Consider the following 14,670-nt stretch of genomic DNA (forward strand, 5'->3'; position numbering starts at 1 on the left):
AGTAAAAGCTCAAAGCATTCCCTTTGAAAACAAAAACAAGACAAAGATGCTCTCTCTCACCACAACTATTCAAAATATTACTGGAAGTCCTAGCCACACCAATCAGGCCAGATAAAAAAATCAAAGGCATCCAAATTGGAAAAGAGGAAATCAAACTATTTTTTTTGAAGATGGTATGATTCTATACCTAGAAAACTCCATATTCTCTGCCCAAACGTTCCCAGATCTGATAAATAGCTTCAGCAAAGTTTCGGGAAACAAAATCAATGTATGAAAACCAGTAGCATTTCTATACACCAACAACATACAAGTTGAAAGCCAAATCAACAATGCAGTTCCATTCACAATAGCCACAAAAAGAATAAAATACCTAGGAATGCAGATAAACAGGAAGGTGAATGATCTCTACAAAGAGCATTACAAAACACTGCTAAAAGAAACCCGAGGTGACACAAACAAATGGAAAAGCATTCCATGCTCATGAATAGAAAGAATCAATATTGTTAAAATGGTCATATTACCCAAAGCAATTTACAGATTCAAGGCTGTTTCTATCAAACTAATGATGATATTCTTCACAGAATTAGAAAAAGAACTGTTTTAAAATTCATATGGAACCAAAAAAGAGCCCGAATAGCCAAGGCAATCCTAAGCAAAAAGAACAAAGCTGGAGGCATTACATTACCTGACTTCAAGCTATACTTCAAGGCTCCAGTAAACAAAATAGCATGGTACAGGTACAAAAATAGATACACAGACCAGTGGAACAGAATAGAGAGCGCAGAAATAATGTTACACACCAACCACCATCTGACAAAGTTAACAAAAACAAGCAATGGCGAAAGGACTCCCTATTCAATAAGTGGTGCTGGGATACCTGGCTAACCGTATGTAGAAGATTGAAACTGGCCCCCTTCCTTACACCATATACAAAAATCAACTCAAGATGGAGTAAAGACTTAAATGTAAAACCCAAAACTGTAAAAACCCTGGAGGATAACCTAGGAAATATTATTCTGGACATAGGATCTGGCAAAGATTTCATGATGAAGATACCAAAAGCAATTGCAACATAAACAAAAATTGGGAAATGGGACCTAATTGGAGTAAAGAGCTTTTGCATAGCAAAAGAAACTATCAATAAACAGAAAACCTACAGAATGGGAGAATACATTTGCAAACTATGCATCTGACAAAGGTCTAATATCCAAAATCTATAACAAACTTAAGCAAATTAACAAGCAAAAGACAAACAACCCCAATAAAAAAGTGGATATGAACAGATAATTTTCAAAATAAGATGTTCATGTAGCCAACAAATATATGAAAAAATGCTTAACATCACAAATCACTACAGAAATGCAAATCAAAACCACAGCAAGATGCCTTCTCACACCAGTTAGAATGGCTATGATTAAAAAAATCAAAGAATAACAGATGCTGATGAGGTTGTAGAGAAAAGGGAGCAGTTGTACACTACTGGTAGGAATGTAAATTGTTTCAGCCTTTGTGGAATTTCAGCTTGGCAATTTCTCAAAGAACTTAAAACAGAATTACCAGTTGACCCAGCAATCCCGTTATTGGGTATACACCCAAAGGAATATAAATCATTCTACCATAAAGGCCCATGCACACATATGTTCATTCCAGCACTATTCACAATAACAAAGATATGGAATCAACCTCAATGCCCATCAACAGTAGACTGGATAAAAAAGATGCAGTACATATACACCATATATGAAATACTATACAACCATAATAAAGAATGAAATCATATCCTTTGTGGCAGCATGAATGGAGCTAGAGACCATTATCCTAAGTGAACTAACACAGGAAAAGAAAATAAAATACTGCATGTTCTCACTTATAAATGGGAGCTAAACACTGAGTACACACGGACACAAAGAAGGGAACAACAGACACTGGGGCCTACTTAAGGGTAAAGGACTGGAGAAGGGTGAGGATCAAAAAACTACCTGGTACTGTGCTTATTACCTGGGTTACAAAATAATCTGAACACCAAACAAACCCCTGTGACATGCAATTTACCTATAGAACAAACCTACACATGTACCCTTGAACATAAAAGTTTTAAAAACTATATAATTTAAACCATAGCTCTACAAATTATGTTATAACAGCATAAGACAATAAAACCTCACTTGAAAAACATTAATATGGCAGAAAATTCATGATATGATATTAATGGTGTGTACTTTCTATAGAAAAGAGATAATGGAGGGATAAAATGGAAGACAAAATGCTTGGGTTTCAAGAGGCCACATGGAAACATAGAGTATAACCTTTTTGCGATAAATATGAATTGAAATAACTAGACAAAAATGGTCATGTTATATAAAGACAATTGAAAATCAGAATATTGATATCTGATTTAGAAGGACCACAAGGTATCATCTGGCTCAGCCCTTAGCCTTTGGATAACTCTATGTTCTAGAAAAAGCCATGGAGGTTAAATGATATTGTGAATATTAGCATATAGGAGATACTCAATATACACTTATAGATGAGTTTAAGTGAATTCTTCAAGGTATTTGTCAAAAAGAAAGACCTCTTGACTACAAAAAAGAATGAAAGATCTCTCCTATGCTTCAGGCAGAGCTCAAATTAGACCATTAGATCTATTTTTGAGCTTGACTTCTATGTGCCAACTTCACTCTCAGGCAGACCCCCTTCTGATGGCAATAGAGTTCAGTGGTCCTGTCTCACATCACCAGAGCTCCAAATCTAGAGGAAGAAAATATTTTCTTATAGCTCTGCCGGAAACCAAAGAAGTTTATGTTCATGAAAATCCCAGTAAGTTTCCTTGACTCTCATTGTATCTCACTGCATTAGGTTTTAAGCCCAGCCTTTCACAGTGGACATGGGATGGCTATATTAATTAGCTGAAACTAATGAGAATCTTTAATTGGAGACTGAGGTAGGGTCAGTTCTAAGAGATCATGTAGCCAAAAATGAAAATAGTTAAATTCATGTGGGAAGATGCGAATATTATTGGCAGTAAAAAGGGGAGAAAGGATGATGGAAATATGTTTTAGGTTAATACTAGTGCCTCTAACAAAGAAATACAAAAGTGCAAAATGATTCAAACTCCCTACAGTGAACCGAGAAAATGAAAAGCTCTCAGACACTAGGTCTGTGCAGCCTGTGCCATCTTCAACATATACTTCCCGAGGTGTCCTTGAATATCTTCTTTATCACAGCCTTCCAAAGGGGAATGGATCATGGGGGAAAGACTATGAAAGGATACTTTTCAACTTTCTCAACTGAAGTACAATATAAAAACAGAAAAGTTTATAAAGTGTAAGTATACAGCTTGCTGAATCATCACCCATACGACCCCCATTCAGGCCAAGAAATAGAAGACGCTCAGCATCAAGACGCCCCTTCACATCTTTGCCCAATCACCCCCACTGGTGACTTCTAACACAATAGATTACTTTTGTCTCTTTATGCACGTTAGATCAGTGGGCATGAGAGGATTTGATGGCCAGGTTTAAAGTGGCGTTTGTTACTTCTGCTAAAATTCCACTGGCCAGTAGTCAGTCACATAGACATGCCTGCCTGCAAGAAGAGTTGGAAAACATAGTCCACTCAGACTGTAGTGAGCAGCTAGCTATGGGAGACAGTCAGCAAACATCTATTGTAGTCCTCGTGAGTACCTTCTAATAATCCTCACCTCCCAAGATCTTAGCACAATCAGGGTCCAGGAACAAAGCTGCAAGAACATACAGTCATCCATTCCAAAGCCAAGGAAGAGATAACTGTAAATACTAATGCTTAAATATTTTGTGCCTATCAAAACTGAGCTACTTTTAAGTAACTTTTAAACAGAATGGAGATTATCTCTATAAGATCACTGTCTTACATATATATATATATATATATATATATATGTATATATATATATATACGTATACACACACACACACACATATATATGGTACAGAACCTTTATTTGAAGCAGTATGGATTTTTTTATTTATATTTTATTTTTTATGTATATTTTATTTATATGCATGTAAAAGAATACACTACAGAATAAATTAACTTCATATATTAATTTCAAAATACATATGTATATTGAAATATGTGTGTGTGTGTGTGTGTATATATATATATTTGAAGTTAAAAGTAGAAAAAGAAAGGAGAAACAAAGAAGAGTCAGCTAATCTTCCATGAATTTTCCAAGAGAAAGAGTCACATATATGAATATCTTGGTTTAGTGAGAAAAGTTTAGTGAGATAAATGTGAACAGCAAATATTGCCTTGGCAAATTCCTTGATGATTTTGCTCTAATTCATCTCTCAAATGTTACATTTTACAATTGTAATAGACTGAATTATGTTCCCCCCCCAGTTTAGAGGTTAAAGCCCTAATGCCCAATGTGACTATATTTGGAGATAAGGCCTTTACTGAGGGAATTAAAACAACAAGATCAAAAGTGTAGGGTCCTAATCCGATAGGACTGGTGTCCATCTAAGAAGAGACACCAGGAGTGGGTATGCACAATGGAGAGGCCATGTAAGAACTCAGAAATCCAAGCAAAATACAGAGGTATCACCAGAAACCAACCCTGCCAGCACCCTAATCTTGGACTTCTAGCCTCCAGAACTGTGAGAAAATCAATTTCTGTACTTTAAGCCATCCAGTTTGTGGGATTATATTATGGCAGCCCTGGAGGATGTATATAACAGTCCTCTGGCAAACTGAGTGAAATCCCTTTTTTCTTTGACATGTTTCTCACCCTTCTTTGTCTAATTGGTATCCCCAGCCATAATTCCCTTCACTTTTCCCTTTCCTTATAAATGTTTCACTCTGCCTAAGGCCTATCTGTGAAACTTCCTTAAACATTTCAGTTTGCCATAAAGTCACTCAACACCCCTGCTGTTTTATGATCTACATGAAACTAGCTATAATCCTATAATTCCCAGTGTCTACCTTTCTGCACATGAGCCCTATCTCTCTAGTCAGCTTAGCTTCATGAGTTCATGGAATAGGTGTCAGTCAACTGAAAAACAGTTGTACACTGAAACAGGTAGAACATATCCTCAGAGAGATTTCAGTTTAGGTGAGGAAGCAGTTGCATCTGACTTTGAAGGGGGTAGATATTTCATAAACAGAGGCGCTTAATAATAACTCTTAGCCATACTACCTTGTTGTCTCAGTTAAAGCTCAGAAACTTATAAGATAAATATTTCAGATATGAGAAAACATTTAGAATGGTTTATTATCTAAAATTGCACGACTTATTAATAGCATATTTTTCATGATGTTTAAACTATGGCACACTAGCATCTCATATACCATACCATCTCTTTTTAAATGTTTGTAAGACAAAATTCTGGGCCTATCATTGCTTTCTTCTTCCTTTAAGGTCAAATTGACCTAAGAGTAACCAACAATGAATTTATATATTTGGGTATCAGCATTCTAAAAACCTTAGGATCAGAGGATTTTAAACGGTGATTTCCTCAAGAATACAACAAAGTTATTCTTTAGTTCACTTGTTTGTCCTCCCTTGCTGGAGGTGTGTCACCATGTCACTGAGATACCTACAAATATCTTTGTAACCAGGACTTTCAAGGTTCAAAAAAATGTAGTTGTTACCTAAAAATGTTCAAGGGAGACAGTCACATAGTAGAAAGGCTTCGATTAACACAGCTAAAAGCCTTTCTAACTATATTACAGTGAAGCATGTACGTTGGGTTTTCAGTTTCAAGAGCACTTTCATTTAGAAAAAAATATGTATACAATATGGAGTTATAGACACAAACCCTGGGCTTAACTGAAGTCATATTTTATGTTTGTATTCAACCCAATTGATTTAGTTTACTACAGCAGAGAACTGTCAACTGCTTTGCCCTTCAGCCTAATTTTGGTAGTGTGAGCTACGTAATTCTGTTAATTCAATTTACTGAATATCAACACTAGGATAAGGGGAAGTTTGGAGAATCACATATTTCTTATCTCACAAGTCCCCTACCTACAAATGATTTTTTGCTCAAAAAGACTCAAAGGCTCTCGATTACAAAGAATAATTCCTGTCGGGCTTGGTGGCTCACGCCTGTCATCCCAATACTTTGAAAGGCCGAGGTGGTGGGTCACTTGAGGTCGGGATTTCAAGACCAGCCTGGCCAACATGGCAAAACCCTGTCTCTACTAAAAATACAAAAATTAGCCAGGCATGGTGGTGCATGTTGGTAATCCCAGCTACTCGGGAGGCTGAGAGAATAGCTTGAACCCGGAAGGTGGAGGTTGCAGTGAGCCAAAAGTGTGCTACTGCACTCCAGCCTGGGTGACAGAGTGAGACTCTTGTCTCAATAAATATATATATAATAATAGTAACAATAACTTCCCAGAAAGAATAAAATAATGTTAAAGGTCTAGTCTGTATGCTTTGTGGCTAAATATTTACTGGGTTGTATGTTCCTGCATTTTGAGGTTGATGGAAAATATGGGGACAATAGTTGCCTTTTTCTTTTAAACTATGTTACAGCTTTAACAGTCATCTTGTTAATTTTTTTATTTTATTATTATTATGCTTTCAGTTTTAGGGTACATGTGCACAATGTGCAGGTTTGTTACATATGTATACATGTGCAATGTTGGTGTGCCGCACCCATTAACTTGTCATTTAGCATTAGGTATATCTCCTAATGCTATCCCTCCCCCCTCCCCCCACCCCACAACAGACCCCAGTGTGTGATGTTCCCCTTCCTGTGTCCATGTGTTCTCACTGTTCAATTCCCACCTATGAGTGAGAACATGCGGTGTTTGGTTTTTTGTCCTTGCGATAGTTTACTGAGAATGATGATTTAGAACAATATCCTTGATGAACATTGATGCAAAAATCCTCAATAAAATACTGGCAAACCAAATCCAGCAGCACATCAAAAAGCTTATCCACCATGATCAAGTGGGCTTCATTCCTGGGATGCAAGGCTGGTTCAACATACGCAAATCAATAAACGTAATCCAGCATATAAACAGAACCAAAGACAAAAACCACATGATTACCTCAATAGATGCAGAAAAGGCCTTTGACAAAATTCAACAACCCTTCATGCAAAAACTCTCAATAAATTAGGTATTGATGGGACGTATCTCAAAATAATAAGAGCTATCTATGACAAACCCACAGCCAATATCATACTGAATGGGTGAAAACTGGAAGCATTCCCTTTGAAAACTGGCACAAGACAGGGATGCCCTCTCTCACCACTCCTATTCAACATAGTGCTGGAAGTTCTGGCCAGGGCAATTAGGCAGGAGAAGGAAATAAAGGGTATTCAATTAGGAAAAAAGGAAGTCAAATTGTCCCTGTTTGCAGATGACATGATGGCATATCTAGGAAACCCCAATGTCTCAGGCCCAAAATCTCCTTAAGCTGATAAGCAACTTCAGCAAAGTCTTAGGATACAAAATCAATGTACAAAAATCACAGGCATTCTTATACACCAATAACAGACAAACAGAGAGCCAAATCATGAGTGAACTCCCATTCACAATTGCTTCAAAGAGAATAAAATGCCTAGGAATCCAACTTACAAGGGACGTGAAGGACCTCTTCAAGAAGAACTACAAACCACTGCTCAATGAAATAAAAGAGGATACAAACAAATGGAAGAACATTCCATGCTCATGGGTTGGAAGAATTAATATCCTGAAAATGGCCATACTGCCCAAGGTAATTTATAGATTCAATGCCATCCCCATCCAGCTACCAATGATTTTCTTCACAGAATTGGAAAAAACTACTTTAAAGTTCATATGGAACCAAAAAAGAGCTCGCATTGCCAAGTCAATCCTAAGTCAAAAGAACAAAGCTAGAGGCACCATGCTACCTGACTTCAAACTATACTACAAGGATACAGTAACCAAAACAGCATGGTACTCATACCAAAACAGAGATAGAGATCAATGGAACAGAACAGAGCCCTCAGAAATAATGCCACATATCTACAACTATCTGATCTTTGACAAACCTGACAAAAACAAGCAATGGGGAAAGGATTCCCTATTTAATAAATGGTGCTGGGAAAACTGGCTAGCCATATGTAGAAAGCTGAAACTGGATCCCTTCCTTACACCTTATACAAAAATTAATTCAAGATGGATTAAAGACTTACATGTTTTGAGAAGTGTCTGTTCATGTCCTCTGCCCACTTTTTGATGGGGTTGTTTGTTTTTTTCTTGTAAATTTGTTTGAGTTCATTATAGATTCTGGATATTAGCCCTTTGTCAGATGAGTAGGTTGCAAAAATTTTCTCCCATTCTGTAGGTTGCCTGTTAATTCTGATGATAGTTTCTTTTGCTGTGCAGAAGCTCTTTAGTTTAATGAGATCCCATTTGTCGATTTTGGCTTTTGTTGCCATTGCTTTTGGTGTTTTAGACATGAAGTCCTTGCCCACGCCTATGTCCTGAATGGTATTGCCTAGGTTTTCTTGTAGGATTTTAATGGTTTTAGGTCTAACATATAAGTCTTTAATCCATCTTGAATTAATTTTTGTATAAGGTGTAAGGAAGGGATCCAGTTTCAGCTTTCTACATATGGCTAGCCAGTTTTCCCAGCACCATTTATTAAATAGGGAATCCTTTCCCCATTTCTTGTTTTTGTCAGGTTTGTCAAAGATCAGATAGTTGTAGCTATGCGGCATCATTTCTGAGGGCTCTGTTCTGTTCCATTGATCTATGTCTCTGTTGTGGCATTTATGCAGCCAGAAAACACATGAAGAAATGCTCATCATCACAGGCCATCAGAGAAATGCAAATCAAAACCACAGTGAGATACCATCTCACACCAGTTAGAATGGCCATCATTAAAAAATCAGGAAACAACAGGTGCTGGAGAGGATGTGGAGAAATAGGAACACTTTTACACTGTTGGTGGGACTGTAAACTAGTTCAACCATTGTGGAAGTCAGTGTGGCGATTCCTCAGGGATCTCGAACTAGAAATACCATTTGACCCAGCCATCCCATTACTGGGTATATACCCAAAGGAATATAAGTCATGCTGCTATAAAGACACATGCACACGTACGTTTATTGCGGCACTATTCACAATAGCAAAGAGTTGGAACCAACCCAAATGTCCAACAACGATAGACTGGATTAAGAAAATGTGGCACATATACACCATGGAATACTATGCAGCCATAAAAAATGATGAGTTCGTGTCCTTTGTAGGGACATGGATGAAACTGGAAAACATCATTCTCAGTAAACTATCGCAAGGACAAAAAACCAAACACCGCATGTTCTCACTCATAGGTGGGAATTGAACAATGAGAACTCATGGACACAGGAAGGTGAACATCACACTCCGGGGACTGTTGTGGGGTGGGGGGAGGGGGGAGGGACAGCATTAGGAGATACACCTAATGCTAAATGACGAGTTAATGGGTGCAGGAAATCAACATGGCACATGGATACATATGTAACAAACCTGCACATTGTGCACATGTACCCTAAAACCCTAAAGTATAATAAAAAAAAAAAGACTTACATGTTAGACCTAAAACCATAAAAACCCTAGAAGAAAACCTAGGCAATACCATTCAGGACATAGGCTTGGGCAAGGACTTCATGTCTAAAACACCAAAAGCAATGGCAACGAAAGCCAACATTGACAAATGGGATCTAATTAAACTAAAGAGCTTCTGCACAGCAAAAGAAACTACCATCAGAGTGAACAGACAACCTACAAAATGGGAGAAAATTTTTGCAAACTACTCATCTGACAAAGGGCTAACATCCAGAATCTACAATGAACTCAAACAAATGTACAAGAAAAAAAACAAACAACCCTATCAAAAAGTGGGCGAAGGACATGAACAGACACTTCTCAAAAGAGGACATTTATGGAGCCAAAAGACACATGAAAAAATGCTCATCATCACTGGCCATCAGAGAAATGCAAATCAAAACCACAATGAGATACCATCTCACACCAGTTAGAATGGCCATCATTCAAAAGTCAGGAAACAACAGGTGCTGGAGAGGATGTGGAGAAATAGGAATACTTTTACACTGTTGGTGGGACTGTAAACTAGTTCAACCATTGTGGAAGTCAGTGTGGCAATTCCTCAGGGATCTAGAACTAGAAATACCATTTGACCCAGCCATCCCATTACTGGGTACATACCCAAAGGACCATAAATCATGCTGCTATAAAGACACATGCACACGTATGTTTATTGTGGCACTATTCACAATAGCAAAGACTTGGAACCAATTCAAATGTCCAACAACGATAGACTGGATTAGGAAAATCTGGCACATATACACCATGGAATACTATGCAGCCATAAAAAATGATGAGTTCATGTCCTTTGTAGGGACATGAATGAAACTGGAAATCATCATTCTCAGTAAACCATCTTGTTAATTTGAAATCTGCCTGTAAAAATGTTTCCCAAATCAGAAGTCCTCTTGAAAACAATTCTGAAGTAAGTTAGAGCTTTAGAGGCCCATTAGCTCATAATTGTGCTATTTCCATTATGGCTAATGCTTTGGGTTTTCAAAATGTAGTGACCCCATTCTCTTCCCACACCCACTCCTCCAATATATTTGAAGGTTTGCTTTCAGGTAGTTTCTGCCAACAATATCAGTTATTATCAGACAGTTGCCATTCTTCTCTCTCTGACCCTCCTGATATTTGTTTATAAAAATCCAAATTACTTCAAATTACTTCAAATAAAAAATAGGTCCTGTGCCTTACAAACAAGCCTGAGTCTAACAATAATTCCAAATAGGTCCAAAGCTTCAATTTCACTTGGTTGCAGCATTAACATTCCCATAGATTGCCCCAGGCCTTCATATATGTTAGACACACATAATTGCAATGTATCCTGCAACATTAAATAGATAAATTGTTCGATATGTACCAATTCTAGTTTGGCACTTTTAGTAGTAATAATTAACTCTGCTATGTTCATGTGGACAAATTTATTTTTTCTCAGGGAAATTAGTTCATGTATTGCGCTCCTCTGAAACATACCTTGTCTTCTTAGTTTGGCCCTTGCTTGGTTACAACTAAGCAGTCTTTTCCTTCACAGCAAGTAAGAGCCCTGTATGCCCCAGCTGTCCCTAATTAGGTTACTCAGTGTCTCTCTGGGTGACTGACTAAACATGTTTCAGCTTTTTCCAAACTGATTTTTTTTTAAAATAAGGGAACCAGGTCATTTTGTCAGAACCCCCAAATTATGCTTAGCAATTTTAAGTATACATCTGTTTAAGATAACTAAAGCAATTTCATAAAAATTCATTAATCAGTTTGATTGAAGAGTCTCCATTTACAAAATATGAGCACAAAACATTTTCAGTTTTTTTCAGGAACTGCTACCAATAGTACTTTGAGGACTTTATCTTTGTGCTTTGCTAGCAATAAGTTAGAACCCTTTCGTCACTTTTGGGGTTCTTTCAGTTATTAAAGCAGTTTAGTATAGGTAAGATTTTAATTTCATATGAGATGAAAACTCTCCTCATCTTTCGCCCTAGTTAACCTTCTTACTCATGAAGCTTGAGCTGAGATGGAGGTAAACATGGTAGGAATTTTGTTAAAGTTTCTCCCATATTGAGGAACCCTATCTTACAGAAAGAGGAACTGAGGTCAAAGGATATTACAAATACTAACACAAAAGAGATACTTTATATATACTTATGGATGAATAAATACTAAAGCTTAATCAAATCCATTAAGGTATTTGCCAACATGAAAGGCCTCTCCACCATGAAAACAGAAGATCTCTCTTGTGATTCAGGCAGAGCTTAAATTAGATCTATCTTTGAGTTTGACTTCTATATGTCAACTTCACCCTCAGGAGTACTCCCTTCTGATGGCAGGAGGTAACAGTGGTTTCCTGGGCTTGCTTCTGGGATGTTATAGTAGGGATGGAGGGATGGGCCTTGTTAAGTTGGCTGTCCTTTCTTATCGTCATACCTGCTGTTTCCTTACATGAGCATCGTATGTGCATTGTGGTGAGGTTGTTTTCCCCTTTCCATTGGTTATCAGCACTTAATCTCATTATCTATAGGAGAACCAAATCCAAAGCATCTCTCAAATAAATTTTTGGTCCCACATGAGATTCAACTTCATCTCCAGGGATCTTCCAACATGGTGCTAAATGTTCCTATCCTCAGAAGCAACCCATTTTTGATCATATTGTTGGGGGGGTGGTGTCCAGTAGCCTCCAAACTTCCCTATTTCTAAAGCACCAACTTTGGGGCTAAGAAAAAAATGTGCAGGGTCAATCTTCCATATTCTCAGCAACTAAGGGATTATAGAGGTGGTCTTCCTACCCTCACTATGTGGCCATTTCTCACACGTACTCTGTACAGTGGTTCCGATAGCTGCCTAATAAACTATCTCTAAACACCCAAAACAATAGGCGTTCATTATCACACAAAACTTTGGTCTGAATGTTGTTACCACTGTAATTTCTGCCCTATTCAGCAACTTCCAGTGATAAGAAATGATCTTGAACAGTATTTCACAACACAAACCCCAATGGTGGTTTCTCTAATTAGAACTCTTCCTCTAACAAAGTAATTTTTAATCAAAGAGTCTAAGTTTACTAGTGAGGCAGCTAAAGGATAATTTAGTAAAGTTTCTCAAAGGAAAAGACTAATTTTGCATCATGTGACACAAAAGGGACTGTAAGCAAATACTTTAGGAATAAAGTTTATAGAATATTTCTCCTATGAAGATTCATAGATCACAAATACATATTTAGATCTTTGAGAAGTATTCAAGTGAAGACATATGGTTATACATGCCCAGCTGAATTTGTAGCACTGCCATTCACTACCTAGGTAGTGTCAAATTTCTTGACTTTCTTATGCTTCAAATTGTTATTATGTGAAATAGGGCAATAATTGCTTTTGTCTCATAAAGAGATTTTAAGAATTAAATGATACAATATATAAAACTCTGAATCTGAACCCCATACATACACTTAGGGAATGCTCAATAAATGTTAAGTAATAGCATTATTAATATTTCCCAAACTTATGATCATGAAAACCCATTTTTAAAACTGTTGGACTAGGGATTATAATGAGAGGCAATTTTATGATCACTTTTCTTTGGCCCATTTGATGCTGGGCCTAAAATACACCACTCAATTTCTTGCCCTGAATTTGAGGACATAGATGAGATTGCTGAGAAGTCAAACATAATTTGTTTCACTTAAAAGCAATTTGTTTACATCAATGGAAACAGAATTTTGCCATAAGGATCTTAATAAATATTCTTACCTCACACTCTCACATGGCCAATTGTTATATTAAGTGAGGATGACAGAAAGAAAGAAAAGAAGAAATTAATAGTCATGAAAACTGGGAGAGAATGTTGTAATTACAGTCATGAAAAGATGGTGGTCCTAGAAGCAGCTAAGAAGTAGTACTGAAATATGTTCATGAGAACTTATTAATAAGTTTATCTACTAGTAACCAACATGTAAATTTATGGTTCTTTTCTCCCTTCTCTCTGTTTTACTCTCTGGGGAACAAAAGGCAGAGGAGAGGTCAGAGTAAGGATGTGAGGGTTCTGTCAATTATCCCTGAATAAATGTAACAGAAGCAGTGTTGGAATGAAGCTTAAAGTAACAAATCCAAATTACCTGCCAGAGAAAGAGCCCTCTCTCCAAAATCTCTGGCAGATGGTCGTTCAGCCTCTTGGGGGCTGGGTATGGTGGCTCATGCCTGTAATCCCAGCAATTTGGGAGGCTGAGGCGGGCAGATCACAAGGTCAGGAGATCGAGACCATCCTGGCTAACGCGGTGAAACCCCGTCCCTACTAAAAATACAAAAAAAAAAAAGAAATATTTTCAAAAATAGAAACTTACTGCTTGTCCAGACATGATACAATTTTTTATAATTTTATTTTTTATATTAAGCTGAATTCACCATCCAGTACCTTACCATCTTTACATGTAGTTCTACCCTCTGAAGCAAAGCAAGTCTCATTCTCCTTTCAGTTGGCAAACTTCATTCATTTGAAAACAGATATTATGGCTCTTGAGGCTTCCTTTCTTTAGGTTAAATATATCCAGTTCATGCAGAGTCTGCATAAGACTGACCTCTGGGCAAATCACCAACCTGAATTTCTTCTAGTGGATGCATTATCATTTTCAAGTATCTCATTTAAACTTGCATTTCAAGGATGAATCTAGAATTATGAATGTACTAATTGTTCTTGTTCTACATCCTATATTCTAATGAATTCTAAGTTTGTCTTCAGATGTGGAAAACAGAAATTTATATCTAGGATTCCCTTGCTGGACTTGAGTCAAAAAATAATCTGAATATAATCCAGGGAATTCATATCGCATGATATACCTCTGCTGAATTTCAGATATGTACTACTGGGTCAATGGGAAACTAGATTTCCTGTCTGTTTACTTACAGAGTACATGACACACAGCCCAAAGAAGTGGGGAGTGGTTTGCCTACAGCTATGATGTGGAAATTTTTCTGACTTCCATTATATTGTTGAACTTTGACTTGATTAAGAAAATTGTTGTAATCTGAAGGACAAGATTTAAAAATCACAGCAGAGAAGTATAGTTATTTACAAGGCAAAGAAACATACTTTCCAGTTGGTGATTAATAGTCTTTGATTCAAGGAAATAAGGACAAAGCA

At 37.1% G+C, this 14,670-nt stretch overlaps 1 long non-coding RNA gene across 1 annotated transcript in view; it reads right to left on the reverse strand.

Moving 5' to 3' along the window:
* The window catches only part of LOC115831214, a 192,358-nt gene extending 178,644 nt beyond the window's left edge, over positions 1–13,714 (reverse strand). Inside the window, exon 1 of the long non-coding RNA XR_004026739.1 lies at positions 13,649–13,714. This is a non-coding gene — a long non-coding RNA (uncharacterized LOC115831214). The remainder of the gene's footprint in view (positions 1–13,648) is intronic.
* Between the last annotated feature and the right edge of the window lie 956 nt (positions 13,715–14,670).

Source organism: Nomascus leucogenys, chromosome 18, assembly GCF_006542625.1.
Source record: "Nomascus leucogenys isolate Asia chromosome 18, Asia_NLE_v1, whole genome shotgun sequence".
NCBI classification, from domain to species: domain Eukaryota; kingdom Metazoa; phylum Chordata; class Mammalia; order Primates; family Hylobatidae; genus Nomascus; species Nomascus leucogenys.